The following is a 15,958-nucleotide window of genomic DNA, read 5'->3' on the forward strand; positions in this document are numbered from 1 at the left end:
CCGTTTTCCTAGTCGTAAAAGTCTTTGAGATATTCGGAGTTTGTGCATGCTTCCCTCCTGCTAAGCCTCCGAAACCACAACAGTAATTACAACATTTCGTTAATGAGACCGTTTTCCCCCTCTCCCCTTGTATTCAATATAGTACGGTTTGCTTTTTAACAGCCTAACGATGGCATCTGTGATTCTTCGTTCACTCTGCTCTCAAGGCATCCTGGCAAATAGAGATGAGTGCCACTCTTCTGCTGTCTCATCTAACATCTAAGATTGATTACAGCGCGTTGTAATGTTTAAAATATCACTTGTCTCATACATGCATGCATTGAATTTCGATAGTAGTCATATTGTTTAAAATGTTGTTTGCGTATTTTCGAAGATGAGTTGTTCTCATTCTAGAAATCCTCCATATTAGGTTACAAGCAGCAAGGGTGGCTGTCCCTTAAGTGACATCTGTCAGGGATACTGTCAATATTTAGCTGATGCTGAAGGAAGGAGAATTTAAAAATTCAGGAAGATTATATCTGGAAGAGTTGGAAAGTACAGAAAGAATTTGTTAAGCATACAATCAATTTGGTTACTTACAAGAAATGCAGTCTGTGATGGTTTTTTGTTATTGAAGTTATCTCTTAAACTTCTCACTTAAACAGTCTTTGTTGGGTTTTTTTGCATGCAAGATTACACTGAGATTTCATGGCTTCTCCACATTCAACACCACAATCCATGGCAGTCTTTTCTTTGGTCCTTTCTTAAGTTGCTGTTCTCTTATTTGGAACATAGGATGCTATGGGAATAAAGAGATTTGATTTTACCACGATCAAGTTTGCTAATTAATTACTCTCATCAACACCCTATCAATTTTTACTTGGTGGAAGAGCATCTGAAGACATTTAGTACGTGTCCTACAGAGTACTTTCCCAAGGGAGGTACCTCTGTTTCTTCTGTTGTACAACAAAATACACCATTAAATGCTGTGTAAGGACAGTGAAGATTTGTCCTGTTTATGGCTTTACAATAAATGATAAAAATTTATATCCAGAAAACTGAGAACAAGGCTGATTCAAGCCTGAGTAACTCCTGTTAGAAATAGAATGACAAAGTGTATTTTACACCACTCATTTTTACGCGGTCCTTTTCAAGGTGAGTTATCAGTGCTTTGATACAAAGGGCTTCACATTTTCAGAAGCATTGCACAATTGCACTGCATGTGCTAATTCCGTATGCTGCTCATGTTCACATTTTGGTAACTAAAAGTAGCGTCCAGATCCAATTTGAAATGTAAAACATGTGGGAGATGTGAAAGGTACCGTCAGGATTTTGCTAGTTAGAAACAAATATGAAATTTAAAATATATTCTCTTTCATTAGCATACATAAGAAAATGACTATCAGTGACGTCTGAGGTACGAATACTTGGTCATTCACCGTGCACTGTGCAGTGTTTGTCATTTGTTCTGCTTAGCAGGGCTGTCAGAATGCAAATGCTCCAAAAGCTGCACATAGGCCATGTTGTTTTAAATAACCTTGAGGTGTTTTGTGTTACAATATGCTATTTGCTATTGGCATGTTATATAGTTTTTGTCAAGCGTACTAGCTCAAAGTATAGCTATCAGATTAATTACACAAGACTTACTTTGGATTAAAAGTAAAGACAGGGACAGTAATAAGCTTTGAATATTTGGTGGGGAGACTCATGAACACTCTGTGTTCTGGCCTCAGTTTCTGTCCAGTTTTTGGGAACAGAAGGATGTTGTGGAAACAGTGCTCCTCCTCCATCTGGGCTGTCACAACTCCATGGGACTAGATGGGCTCCATCCTAGGAGGCTGAGGGAGCTGGTGGGGGTGTCCAGGGGATCAGACCCAGCCAGCACGGGTTCATGAAAGGCAGGTCGTGCTTGACCAACCTCATCTCCTTCTATGACTGGGTGACCAGCCTGGTAGACAAGAGAAAGGCTGTGGATGTAGTCTACCTAGACTTCAGCAAAGCCTTTGACACGGTCTCTCACAGGATTCTTCTGGGGAAACTGGCTGCCCTAGCCTGGACAGATCTACCCTTCTTTAGGTAAGGAGCTGGCTAGAGAGCCATGCCCAGTGGGTAGTGGTTAATGGAGTGGAGACCAGCTGGTGACCCCTTACAAGTGGTGTTCCCCAGGGGTTGGTACTGGGACCCATCTTGTTTAATATCATTGCTGATGACCTAGATGAGGGCATTGAGTGCACCCTCAGCAAGTTTGCGGATGACACCAAGTTGGGAGGTGGTGTGGATCTGCCTGAGGGTAAGGAGGCCCTTCAGAGGGATTTAGACAGCTGGATCGCTGGGCTGAGGTGAGTGGGATGAGGTTCAACAAGGCCAAGTGTCGAGTTCTGCACTTTGGGCACAACAACCCTGTGCAGCGTTACAGGCTTGGGGATGAGTGGCTGGATGAGTGTGAAGAAGAGAAGGACCTGGGGGTGTTGGTTGGTGCTCGGCTGAACATGAGCCCACAGTGTGCCCAGGTGGCCAAGAGGGCCAACGGCATCCTGGCCTGCATTAGAAATGGCCAGCAGGAGCAGGGAGGTGAGCATCCCCTGTACTCAGCACTGGTGAGGCCGCACCTCGAGTGCTGTGTTCAGTTTTGGGCCCCTCACTACAAGAAAGACCTTGAGGCCCTGGAGCGTGTGCAGAGAAGGGCAACGAAATGGTGAGGGGTGTGGAGCACAGGGCTGATGAGGAGCGGCTGAGGGAGCTGGGGTTGTTCAGTGTGGAGAAGAGGAGCTCAGGGGAGACCTCACTGCTCTCTGCAACTTCCTGAAGGGAGGCTGTGATGAGAAGGGGTTTGGCCTCTTCTCCCAGGTAACAGACAGGACCTGAGGAAATGGCTGCAAGTTGTAGCAGAGGAGGTTTAGGTTGGACATGAGGAAGAACTTTTTCTCTCAGTGGTCAGGCACAGCAATGGCTGCACAGGAGGTGGTGGAGTCGCCGTCCCTGGCAGTGTTCAAGAGGCGCCTGGATGAGGAGCTGCAAGGTCTGGTTTAGTGCTGGTGGTAGCAGTGGTGATGGGAGGGCGGTTGGACTCGATGGTCTTGGAGGTCATTTCCAACCTTGTGATTGTGTGATTCTGTGATTCAAAGAGTGGGAACCAGGAGGCAGACAGGACAAACAGGCAGGAGTGCATTGACAAGGGGACAGTGATAACCTTGCTTGGACTGTGCAAGTAGATAGTAAGCTGTGGAGATGTTTGTGAGTTACTGCAGAGTGATCCATCTGCAGAATGCAGTTGGATGAAAGTAGCCATGTGAATCCATTAGGAGGTTTCAGTGTTAGAAAGATATTTCTGTATCATAAAACCATGGAACTTAACAGCTCTCTGCCTTTGGCAGTCCCTAGGAGATGTATGGTCCTGTCCATCGGAGGCTCTCTGCTTTCTGACAGTATTAAAGTCTGCACTTTTGGCAAGATGACAGTTTATCATTAATGCCTTCTGATTCCAGTTCATTGGAATAGTCATGTCCAAGTGCAGCTGAAGCAAGTGGCTTTTTACAGAAGAGGAGGACCCACTCATGTAACATGCAAATCTTCCGATCTCTGTCAAGTGCGCTTTGTGAGCTGTGGTTTCCATGCACAAGCTGTTCACGCACGTGCAGGAAGTTTTCTTGACTTTTGCTAACTACAGTAAAGTCAATGAAATTAGGGAATAAATGATTCGTTGTAAATATTTAGTGAACTGTGACTAAGCACCTTTTAATAGAAAGTGTCAGCATTTCAATTCCACAGGCCATTTATGAACAGTTGTATTTTATAAGGCGCTGTGTCATGGCTCGGGATATTTACAGCACATCTTTTTTTAGTGACTGTTTTTCATTTGGAAGATGGATGGGAATTTCCTGAAGGTGCAAAGCAGGCTCACAGTGTGTCACTGGAAACAACACTCCTGCACTTTGCATTTCCTTCCGTCCAGGGCTGCAGGCAGAGCTGTAGGAAGGCACTCAGCTGCAAGGCTGTGAGAAGTGAGGAGGGGAGTTTTAGCTAACCTACTATTCGGAAGAAGTTTTTCCCCCAGAGGGTGGTGAAGCACTGGCACAGGTTGCCCAAGGAGGCTGTGGATGCCCCATCCCTGCAGGCATTCAAGGCCAGGCTGGATGTGGCTCTGGGCAGCCTGGGCTGCTGGTTGGCGACCTGCACACAGCAGGGGGTTGGGGCTGGATGAGCACTGTGCTCCTGTGCAACCCTGGGCATTGTAGGATTCTCCTTTGAGTAGTTTAGGGGAGGGTAAGTGGGTCCGGAGTTGGGCAGCGAAGACTAACATTTGAGTCATAGAAACGTTTCAACTTCTGTCAATAGTAAATGTTAAAGTAGCACATATCAGGAGGATCACAAGCAGACGTTCTTCGGGTTTCTTTCTGCTTCTCAGATGAGTGAGATAACTCTGCAGACATTTCTGCTAAAGTCTTTTCATAAAGCTAAGATGCAAAAAATGTATCAACTTGGAAAAACCAAGGGCAGTTCTCTTTATCCCACTTACTGTTCGTATACAGATCCACTCTAAATCATTCATAAGATTAATCGAGAAAGTGAATATGATCTCAAGTTGTATTTCTTCCTGCTTTCACTTCCTAGGGAAAGCCATGCCTTTCTTGCTTCTTCCTTCGTCTCCAGTGATAATAAGGAGTGTCAGCAGATATTTCAGAGGGGAAAAATGAAATTTAAGAAGTTGATTCCAGGGAATGGAAAAGAATAGAGTTGTTAAGGCCCCGAATCCTGGGTGGGTTCCTCCACCCACTTGGTCACCATGAGATTGTCTCGTAGGTCCTCCTCCGTTTTGGACTGCAGAGACCACCTCTTCTCCCACTGACTGCTGAATATCGCTCCTGTTGCCATCCTCAGTAACCACACTAATTGCTTACATGGAAAAGTAATATTAGGAAAATATTAAGAGAAGCTAAAAATACATTAAACATGATATAGCAGCTGGAACCGGGGAGAGCCAGCACCTTCCACCAGCCAGATCTCCACGGACCACCAGCAAAGCGCTGCGGGGCCCACTGCAACCGTGCAACCACATAACGTGCTTTGGAACATTTACATCAAATATCACCTCCTGCTTTTTACCTTGACCTCAGAAGACTTCCCCAGCAAATGATAAACAATGAACTTACATAGTGTGCCCAAGAGACTTTGGTTCTAAATAAGCCCTGTATGATGCCACACATTTTCGAGGAAGCAGAGCTTACCCGAGACCACACAAATCTCAGCCACCAGCACCATTGCTTGTGTGTCGAGTGATGCCAAGCTGGGGCTTGAAGAAGCAGTGACTGTGCCTGGATATAGAAGCACAGTCAAGATGCTTTGAAAAAAGAGTCGGCCCTTTGCAGCACTCTGCTCTGTGGTACCTGCAACTGGAGCCTCTTGCTTTTCTCCGGCTCCAAAAGAGAAAGAAAATGAGAATTGTTCTGCTAACTGCAGCAAGGATAGAGGCACTAATTATTTTCCTGTAACACCTCATTCTGGTACCAGAAATTACCATTGGTTTTGTCTCTGTACTGTTTGATTCAGCTTTTCCTGGGAAGAGATTGGTCTTTCCCTGCTGCCAACTGTTGTTTTCTTGGCTCATGAGGAGGAAGGGAACGGGGAAGACAAGATGCTGAGTGCCTTTCCTTTAAGCATGGCACTTTCTGACTTCTGTCTATAGTGATTAATTCTTGTTGTTGAGTGCAGTTCATTTTAAGCACTGCTTGCCAGAGAGCATCTCTTGGTATTGCTTAGGATGCAGCACATGTGCTTAATTTACACAAGGAAGGATTTTTCCTTCTGCAATCACAGAATTGTGATAAAATTGTGCTATAAACCTCACAGCTGATCCACTGGTAAGAGTAACTGGAAGTGTTTGTTGGAATTGACTCTCTGGAATAATTTATTTCATCTAGCTTATCTGTTGGGATAAACAAGGGAAGCTGAAAGGTCTTCCCTGATATCATATAACCATAGAATTGCTCAGGTTGGAAAAGAGATCATTAAGCCCCACCACAACCTAACCATACCACCCTAACTCTAACAACCCTCTGCTAAATCATGGCTCTGAGCACCACATCCAAATGGATTTTTCGGAATTCCATGTTAGAGCAAAACAAAATTTAAGCAAGCTGCTTCATGTTGCTTCCTCTCTGCTTTGGGAGTGCTGCTTCATTAATTGTAGTGCTGAGGATTTTGATGTTGTACTGAGGGACGTGGTTTAGCGGTAGACGGTGGTGGGTGGATGGTTGGATGATCTCAGAGGTCTTTTCCAACCTTGGTGATTCTGTGATTCTGTGATGCAGACCGTTGCTGTTGTATTCAGCCCCATCCCCAAGTCGTGAGATGGAGTGGGGTGCAGAAGGCAGGGTGTCCATCTGGGCTTTCCTGCGGAGGCATGGCAGGCTGCAGGTTTGCCCTGTTGTGCATACAGGTATAGCTTTGCTGTTGTTTTCACCATTTATTGTTTTTTTAACATCTCATAAGTTTCTGTAAGCAATTACATACCGGGGAGCATACCCTGATTATTTAATGAGGCATTAATTGTGTAAGTGATGATTTAGCATTCGTGTTCAGTGTTGCTGTTGGAGAGCGCCAAAGCAAAAATCCATGGTGCAATTAGTAGAGACGGATGTGGTCCTTGCTTTTGTTTTTGTAGCAAGTAGATCAAGCCTAGAGTGATTGTAAAACATCAATATTTTATAAAACTCTTCTTTTCTTCTTCCAAAAATTCTGCCAAATTGTACTTAAGTGAAGTCTTCTGAGGAAGAAGCCCGTAAGAGTTCTTTACTATAAATACATTTTTGTGATTTTAAGAAGAACGGGGTATTTATAATGGATTGAACCAGAGCTTCTCTGCTCTGTGTTATCTTTATAATGTTTGCCATAAAGTGCTTCCAGGCGACATCTTGACTTCTGTAATTTTTTTCTTCCTTTTCGTTGGTGCCTGGAACAGATTATTGTGGGTTATAACATTTAAAAACATTTAAGTAATCCATTTGAAAGCAGGAAAAGGAGCACACCATTGATATGAAATTGCACTGGCTCTCCAGAAAAGATTTTATCACAGAACTTCCAGTTTCTTACTCTAGGGAGAATGCTGCATAGTTTGGTTTCTGAAATAAAACATGTTTTCAAAGCACTGTCTTGGTAAGGGAAAATAACATCTTTTGGGAGAGTTTTACCTCCAGAAAGAAAAAATAATGAGTGTTTTAACTGTGGTCAGTGCATTCTGAAGTTAAACCTAAGCTAAAACCAGCTAGTAATTAGTTTGCATTTTAATAGATGCACGTGCTCTTGGAATAAAAGTGGATATATCTGATCAGTGCTAGTGGGGAAATGTATTTTATTTGTGTTTTTCACTCACAGGTTCAGTGCTAAGGTGTAGTAATTACTGTTATGATTCAGTTTTGATTTTTTGGTAACTGGGAGTCGTGTTGCTTCGTTAGCTGTTGAAGGTGTGCCATGCCATGAGTTTACCTCATTGTCTGTAATTGAGAGCACAGCTTTCCAAACTGTAGTTTTCAGACCACTGATCGTGCAGCAGTCATGGAATCATAGAATTGCCAGGTTTGGAAAAGACCCACAGGATCACCCAGTCCAACCTCCACCCATCATCAACAATTCATGGATCCAAGTTGAAGGAGGGAAGATTTAGGTTGGATGTTAGGGGGAAGTTCTTTACTAGGCGAGTGGTTAGGCCCTGGAACGGGCTGCCCAGGGAGGTTGTGGATGCCCCGTCCTTGGACGTGTTCAAGGCCAGGTTGGACGGGGTCCTGGGCAACCTGATCTAAATGTGTATGTTTGGTGGCCCTGCTAGGCAGGGGGGTTGGAACTACATGATCCTTGGGGTCCCTTCCAACCCGGGTGATTCTGTGATTCTGTGATTCTGTGATTCTCACTAATCCATGGCCCTCATCACGACGTCCAACCGTTCCTTGAACACCTCCAGGCTCGGTGACTCCACACCTCCCTGCGCAGCCCATGGCACTGCCTGACCACTCTTTTGGAGCAGTACTATTTCCTCACGTCCAGCCTGAATCTCCCCTGGCGCAGCTTGGAGCCATTCCCTCAAGTTCTATCACTGTTACACGAGAGGAGAGGCCGACCCCCAGCCCACCACAGCCTCCCTTCAGGCAGTTACTGAGAGCAGGGAGGTCTCCCCTGAGCCTCCTCCAGACTGAAAGTCTCATTAAGTATTTTACAGTGCTTTTTTTCAGTATGCATAATGGCTAAAAGAAATTTCAGAGTCACAGTCTAGAAGTACTGCAGATATTGGTGTTCCAGCTGGGGCTGAGGGTGCTTATGAGAAATGCTGTGGTTGGTAAGGCACTGTTCATCTCAAGGAAGCATGTCTTTGTGAGGAGATCCTCTTTCTCACTACCTCTGAATAGCTCAGACATGAGCACTTCCACCGTGACCAAATGACAATACAGGACCTCCCTGTGCTCAGGTGGGCTTCGCTTCAATGTGGAGCTTGGTGGCCCTGCATGTGGCAGGGGGGTTGGAGCTTGATGATCCTTGAGTTTCCTTCCAACCCAACCATTCTGTGAACATTTTACTTTTCTCTCTAAACAAGGACCTTCAAAGACACTTCCTTGGCCAAGCCTTGGTGCCAGCCAGTAGCAGGAGCATGGCCGTGGGTTGCTCCCTGCTCCAGAGCAAAGGAGGAAAAGTGGCAGTACTCAATACATCGGTGTCACTTAGGGATGTGCGTTCATTGAAAACTGGATGTCATTATCATCGTCTTACCCGGAAAGAACTCATTCACAAGTTGTGAAATGAATTCCTGAAACAAAGAGCAAGCCCGAGCGGTCTTGACGTCTCAGAAAATATAAAAAGAATAATATTATTTCTTTGCAAATTAGCATAATGCATTCATCCTCATTTATATTTTTGTATCTTGTGGATTACTTTAAATGGCCTGTGGTTTTAATCTAGATTTAAAATAGCTAGGGATTTCCACATTTGGTTAACACTTATAACGTATATATATACAGTGAAATTATGTTTGGACTTCCTACTCTCCTCATTATTTTTTCGCTCCATCCTCATGAGAGCAGGCAGAAAATTCATCTCTCTTGGCTTCGTTAAATTCCATTTGTGTTTGGGTACATTGTTGTGATGAACTTTTTCCTAGCACAGAGACGACTGATCGCAGTCCAGTCGGCACAGTCTAGAAAGACAGTTGTCTCATTTATTTCCTGAAAAACTGAAACCCTTTGTGAATGAGCAAATGGAACGTATTATGCTATACAACTGGAATAAATTAGATCTTTCTCCTTTGCCAGTTGTAGGGATTTGTATCGTTAATTTATGCTTAAAACGCTTCGCTGTTAGGGTTTGGTGTGTTCTGATTAGTACACAATGGTACTGAAAAGGGTTCTTGCCACAGCTTTGTGTTGGGATAAAGCTGCTGATTTTCAGCACTTAGGAAGTGCTTGAAGTCCTATAAGGGAAATGAGCTTCCAAACCGGGGTGAAGCCAATTGCTTCCTTCAATAAGCAGGACTTTTAATGCACCTATATGATCCCTGCTGTTCTTGCTTATGAAGAGAAGTCATGGTAACTGGGGGAAGTTCCTGAGCAGCAGAGAGACCAAATTCTTCACGCTAAGGGTGACAGCACTGAAACAAGTTGCCCAGAGAGGTGGTGGGGTGTCCTTCCTTCAATGGATATAGTCATGACCTATCTGGATGCCCACGTGTGCTTCCTGCTGCAGAGAACTGCTCTAGCAGGGAGTTGGACTCGATGATCTCGATGTCCCTTCCAACCCCTTTGAAATGTCACTTCTGTCTTCAAAAAGGACAAGAGAGAGTGCGCAGGGAGTGACAGACCAGCCAGCCTCCCCCAGGGATGTGATGGAACAAGTCATCCTGGAAAACATTTCTGAGCCTCTAAATATAAGAAGGTGATTCAGAGTTGTCATATTTACAAAGGAGACATCATCCATCACTGAAGTGGTATTGTTCTGTGATGATGTACAGGAGGGGAATCAACTCTTTGAAAGGGTTGATAACAGCAGGACAAGGAGAAATGGTCTGAAGTTGAGGGAGGGCAGATGGAGGTTGGATGTCAGGGGGAAGTTGTGTGCTGTGAGAGTGGTGAGGTGCTGGAACAGCTGCCCAGAGAGGCTGTGATGCCCCGTCCATCCCTGGAGGTGTTCAAGGCCAGGTTGGATGGGGCCCTGGGCAGCCTGGGCTGCTGTGAAATGGGGAGGTTGGTGGCCCTGCATGGCACAGGGGGGTTAGAGCTTCGTGATCCTTGAGGTCCCTTCCAACCCTGGCCATTCTGTGATTTTGTGATTAACAGGGAAAAAAAGAAAAAAACAAGGAAACTAACATTTGTTTTTGTATTCTATGTAGTAAAATTGTAGTAGTTTTGAATCCTTTTTCTTATGGCAACTTGTGCATGATCTTTCTAAACTTTAAAGAGAAAGCACCTTGCAATGTGACTTCATATCTCTGATACTTCAAATCCTGGCAAAGAACTGCGTCCCGTGTGATGTGTGAAGCCCACATAAACCTGATTTCCTTAATTTGAGCATGTAAATATATTCACTGTGAACTCTAATCAGATTTGAGATTGCCTTTTACTTTCATACAGCCTTTGAAGAGCAGAAAGACACATAAATACAAAACACACTGTTGACATAGTTGTTCTAATGCGTTTTCATGTAGTGCTGGTAGTTTGTGCTCATTGGTTACAAAAATGCGCGGCTTTGATGTGTTCTGTTTTCTCCTCAAAGTAAAGCAATAGGCAAGTAAGTTCATTTTAAAATGATATCCCTTTCCTCAGTTCACTGATGGTATTATAAAGAAATGATGCCTGTAAAGCAATGGTTTGTCATACCATCTCTATTATATAACATATTTTAATGTCACACAGAAGCATTGAGATGACAGCTGGATGTCCTTCCTCCCCTTCCTGCCTTGGTGTGCAGACCTCTCTCCAGCATTATTCATCTTTGTTCTGTCACACTTTCTTCCTCTTTGATTTGGCTCTTTCATTCCATTTCCACTCTCCATGCAATGCATTCTCCTGTGTGTGTCTGATCAGTTTTCTGCTTTTGCACCGACACTCTCGGGCTTCTGAGAGAGGAACCTGTAGTTTCCCAAGCTTCTGTCATCTTCAGAACCAGATCTCAATACTTTTATCAAGGCAAGGCTGGATCAGGATCCTGGGCAACCTGATGAAGCTGTGGTGTCCCTGTGCATTGCAGGGCAGCTGGACTGCATGGCCCTAAAAGGTCCCTTCCAACTCTTAAGGATTCTTCGATTCCACGATTCTTTGTCTTACAAATAGTCTCCTATGGGACCAAACCAAAATACTTCAACATATTGCACTGTTGATTTCCCAAATTCTGTTGGTGGTGATTTGCGGTCTCTCTCCTTCTGGTATTGGAATTGCTAGAAGTGTTCTGAATGTTTTTGTGCTGCAAAACCAATTCTCATTGTCACCACCTGACCATCAGCTCTCTAATAATTGATATATTTAGGAAGAGACTTGTTTATACTATGAAGCATCTCTGAAAACTAGGCATGTAATTGTGTATTCCAGATGCACTCCTGACAATCAGTCGACAGTATTACTGTGTATTCTTGCAGTACTGAGGAGACATGAGCCTTGATATTATCCAGTCCAAATATATCTAGTGGTATGTTTTCCTTCTGTGATTCTGTGGAATCCTTGCCTGTTTTTAGATTTGTAACAGTGAATTAGCTAGTTACAATCATGGAATCATAGAACTGCTCAGGTTGGAAAAGGCCTTAAAGATCATGGAGTCCAAGCACAGCCCAGCCATCCTACCCCAACTCTAACAGCCCTCTGCTCAATCATGGCCCTGAGCACCACATCCAAACGGTTTTTAAACACCTGCCTGGGGATCCTATTCCTATCTAGTTCTATATGTAGTGAGCACTTACATCCTGATGGCATTCTGCTGGGTTGGTTGATGAGTGCTGGCTGATGATGGAGGCTCTCTGGCTGCGTTGGGCCGCCTGCGGAACCTTGTGCATGTGGAAGTTACATCTCAAGGTTCCCATTCTGCTTCACCCTGAGCTGAACGCCTTCCACCCCCCTGAGGAGCTGCCCCTCAGCCTCCTGTCTCTGGGCCCAACAGACCCAGGGCGGTAGATGGAAAATAAGTATTATGCAATATCAATTTCTCAGTGGAAAGGAACGCATTTGGGGTAACTCCTGCGGAGTAGTGGTGATGAGTCAGGACAGCAGGCAGCAGCAAATAAATACCTTTGTGCTGCAGAGAGAGCAGATATCTCCTTGCTCTGAGATTCTCAGAGCCACTCAGTAAAGATGAAGCCTTGAGGGACCATTTCTGCTGCTGCAATTCCTGTCAAGTAGAAAAAGAAGAGGAAAAGTCGTTCAGGATTTCTAGAAAAGAAGAAAATGCATATTTCCCACCAGTCTCCTTCACTCCCTCTATGCTTTTCCTAAACTCGATCCATCAAATTTATTCAAGGTGGTAAATTCCACATCAGTTGGGGCAGCTTTGTTATGGTATGAACTCAATAGAAGCCCCAGTAAATGAAAGTATTTATTCTAGCTCCCTGCACTCCCAGCCACCCTGGCTGCACTTCCTTTCTGGCCAGCACTGCATTGCAGGGCCGTGGAGGATGGGAGGTCGCCGCAGCTCTGTCTCCACAGCCACTTTCCTGGTGGTCCGGCCACCTGCAGAGCTCTGCATCGACCTTCTGGAGCAGGCCTCCATGCCTTGCAGCCTTTTAAAGCCTCCAGAAATGTAGCAAAGCAAGTGCTTTATCTATTTCTGTAACTGCCCAGGACTTTGAGGTTGTTGCATAGAGGTCTCTGTGCCACCAGCAGATGTTGCACCTTAGCGTGTGCCTAGTGTGTCTCTACTATATGCGTATGTGTACGGATGCACAGGGTGCTGTGAATCTTCATATGAGCTCTGAGTGCATTGGACATTGGGCCCTCTGTCAAGCATAGAACCATCATTATGGGAACTGAAATGAATTAGAAATAGAAGGTAAAATAAACAAAGAGTTGTGGCAGTCTTTACATGAGGTAGCTCTTCCCTCAACCAGCCTTATACTTCTTCCTTTTGTTAATTTTCATTCAAAGGAAATTAAGAACCTGAGGAGTAGGCCTATGTCCAAGGAGGAAAGGTTTAGATTTGATATCAAGAGGAAGTTCTTTACTATGAGATTGCTGGAACAGCTGCCCAGAGAGGCTGTGATGCCCCGTCCATCCCTGGAGGTGTTCAAGGCCAGGTTGGATGGGGCCCTGGGCAGCCTGGGCTGCTATGAAATGGGGAGGTTGGTGGCCCTGCATGCAGTGAAGGGGTTGGAGCTTTGTGATCCTTGAGGTCCCTTCCAACCCGGGCCATTTTATGAAGGTTCTTTGCTCTTTTCTCTCTCCACACTACTGTTCTAATCCTGTGAAATGTGGGGACGATGTTTCCACCCCTTTGTAAAAGCATTTCATCAGAACAGAATACCTCAGATGATCCAAAAACTGGATCATCTGAGAAGACTCTGTTATTCCATGGCATGGATAGCAGGCAGGTGCTTCTGTTCTCAGAGCACTCTTCCCCATCCTTTGACTGTTTTGATGATCTGCTAATGTATTCTGCTATATTTCCTCTTCACTATTTACCTACAGGGAAACATCTCTCCTCTGTTTTCAACAGAATTTGTATGTGGTTCATAGGAAGACTTAATAGGTATACCTAACAAATGGAAGGTTCTTTTAAGGACTACTTGCTGAACCAATAAAAGCAAAGCACACATGAAATAAAAATCATTAGTTGTTTTAAAATAGCAAGTTTTATTTCAGTTCTCAGAAGCAAGGGCATCAGATTTTGGATAGGTGTGCCTGGAACATGAATTTCAACTTGGTGTTCTATGTAATAAAATAGTTACTTTTGTTTTATATCTCTCTACCTTGTGTTCCAGTATAGAATTTCACCAAAACCTCTGACTTATCCTCTGTATCAGAATGGAGCAAAAGATTTGCCATCTGTCTCCTCTTAGATGAATAGTTTGTATTCTTAGGGCATTTCTTCCACATTTCATGCCATTTTTGGAGCTGGAAGTTACCTTTCTGAACGGCTTCTGACTGCAGACAGCCAAATCTCTCAGTAGAGTCAGCACTGTGGCTCAGAAATAGCCTTATCCTGCCCAGGGAGGTGGAGGGTCACCATCCCTGGAGGTGTTCCTTAAAGTTTAGATGTGGTACTGAGGGACACGCTTAGGTGGGAAATATTGGCGGTGGGCGGACGGTTGGACTGGATGATCTTGGAGGTCTTTTCCAACTTTGGAGATTGTATGATGCTGTGATTCCATGTAAGAATGAACAGTACGTGACGATTGTTGTGGTTGGTTTGGTTTTGGATGCATTGCCTCATTAGAGGAAAAGTAATTTTTTCTGTTAAATTGCACATGCATCATAATTAAAAGTGAAATGTTTAGAGCTTGTAACGTATGAGCAATTGTTTTAAATCAGGGAGGTTTTTTATATCATTAAAAATTCCAGTGTAATGTGGCAATGAATAATTGTATTTTTATATGTATTTCCTATAGAATACACAGGTATTTGCAGTTTATAAAATATTTAATAGGATCTGGTATGCTTGCAGTTCTGTTTGCAGTCCTAGGAAGGGTCTGACGTTGTATTTCACGCATGTAAGAGAAAGGAATAAGAGAAAGGGAAATTCTTTGGGTTGTCCTTTTAACATTTCAGTTACAGTGAGCATATTTTCCTGCGCAGGTTCTCTAAATTTAAAAGCTCATTTTTGTGCAGAGAAAGAGGAATTTTTTTGTTTTTGTTTTGTTTTTTTTTCAGAAGTGCCTGGAGGAAATATCTGAAATCAGCGAGTGGCCTTTCACTGCTGTAATGATGTAAGGCCAGGATCGCTTTTTTGTTTTGATAGTTGTGGGATGGTGAGGTATTTTCAGTGAGCCCTTGTTAGGCCGAATTGCCACCACTTGGGAATTAACAGTTCTAAGTTTTAAAAATAATTTAGCTGAAATGGGTGGGAAGTGAAGCAAGTCTATGGAATGACTGATGGCTTGGATTTCATGAGTCCCCTTCATTTCTTGAGTCTTCCGTTGTTGGAAGGAACACATTTCAAGAGTATTGTGCTGTTCCCATTGCCAGGTTGAGCTGTGAGGAAAGCTGTGATGTGCAGAGCTCCACACCAGCCCTCTGCTGCACACATGGGAGGTGGGAAGTTAGCTGAGCAAATGTCTCAGATCCTTTTCTTCCACATATTCTCTAGCTGCTCTGCCCCAAGCCTGTATCTGCTACCTGAGGCTGTGTGTCCAAAGTGCAAGACTCACTACTTGGCCTTGTTGAACCTCATTCCATTGGCCTCAGCCCAGCTATCCAGCCTGTCCAGATCGCTCTGTAGGGCCTTCCTACCCCCAGGCAGATCGATGCTTCCCCCCAGCTCAGTGCCACCTGCAGACTTACTGAAGGTGCCCCCAGTGCCCTCATCCAAATCGTCAGTGTTGAATGAGTCTCTTACCACCTCTTTCTTCCATCACTGTCATGTTTCTCTGCTCCTTCCTTCAGAAGCAGCAGGACAACGTTTAACATTTACTACAGGAATGCTTGAATTGGCTTGTGATTCTGTTCATTATAACGTGGGAAAATGTGTTCTTCATTTTTAGATAAGTCAAAAAACTGAGATAAGGAAACAGAAGAATTTTGATGTTCATTAATCCTTTATCATTCATAGAAGTGGCTGACTAAATAGGCAAAATCAGTGGTAATTTTTTATAGTGTCCTTCTGTAATAGGTTGTGTGGCTCATCCACCCAGTAGGGGCATGAGCAGCTCTGTTCTCACTGACCTGGAGTGGATAGGAGTGAGTGTTGGGTGCACAAATTGAGCAATCCGCAGTTGTTTGGGACACTGTGAGACCTTCACTGGGTCTTCAGCTGTCGGTCTGAATGAATTCAGTCACAGGAAATAAATCTGTCAGTCTCATTTAGA

The 15,958-nt window shown here is 44.2% G+C and overlaps 1 protein-coding gene across 4 annotated transcripts in view; it reads left to right on the forward strand.

Annotated features, from left to right (window-relative positions):
• Positions 1–15,958, forward strand: part of SUPT3H (SPT3 homolog, SAGA and STAGA complex component) — a 271,671-nt gene that overhangs the window by 118,379 nt on the left and 137,334 nt on the right. The gene's annotated exons all lie outside the window — the stretch shown is intronic.

The sequence above is a fragment of the Lagopus muta genome, chromosome 2, assembly GCF_023343835.1.
Source record: "Lagopus muta isolate bLagMut1 chromosome 2, bLagMut1 primary, whole genome shotgun sequence".
Taxonomy (NCBI): Eukaryota; Metazoa; Chordata; class Aves; order Galliformes; family Phasianidae; genus Lagopus; species Lagopus muta.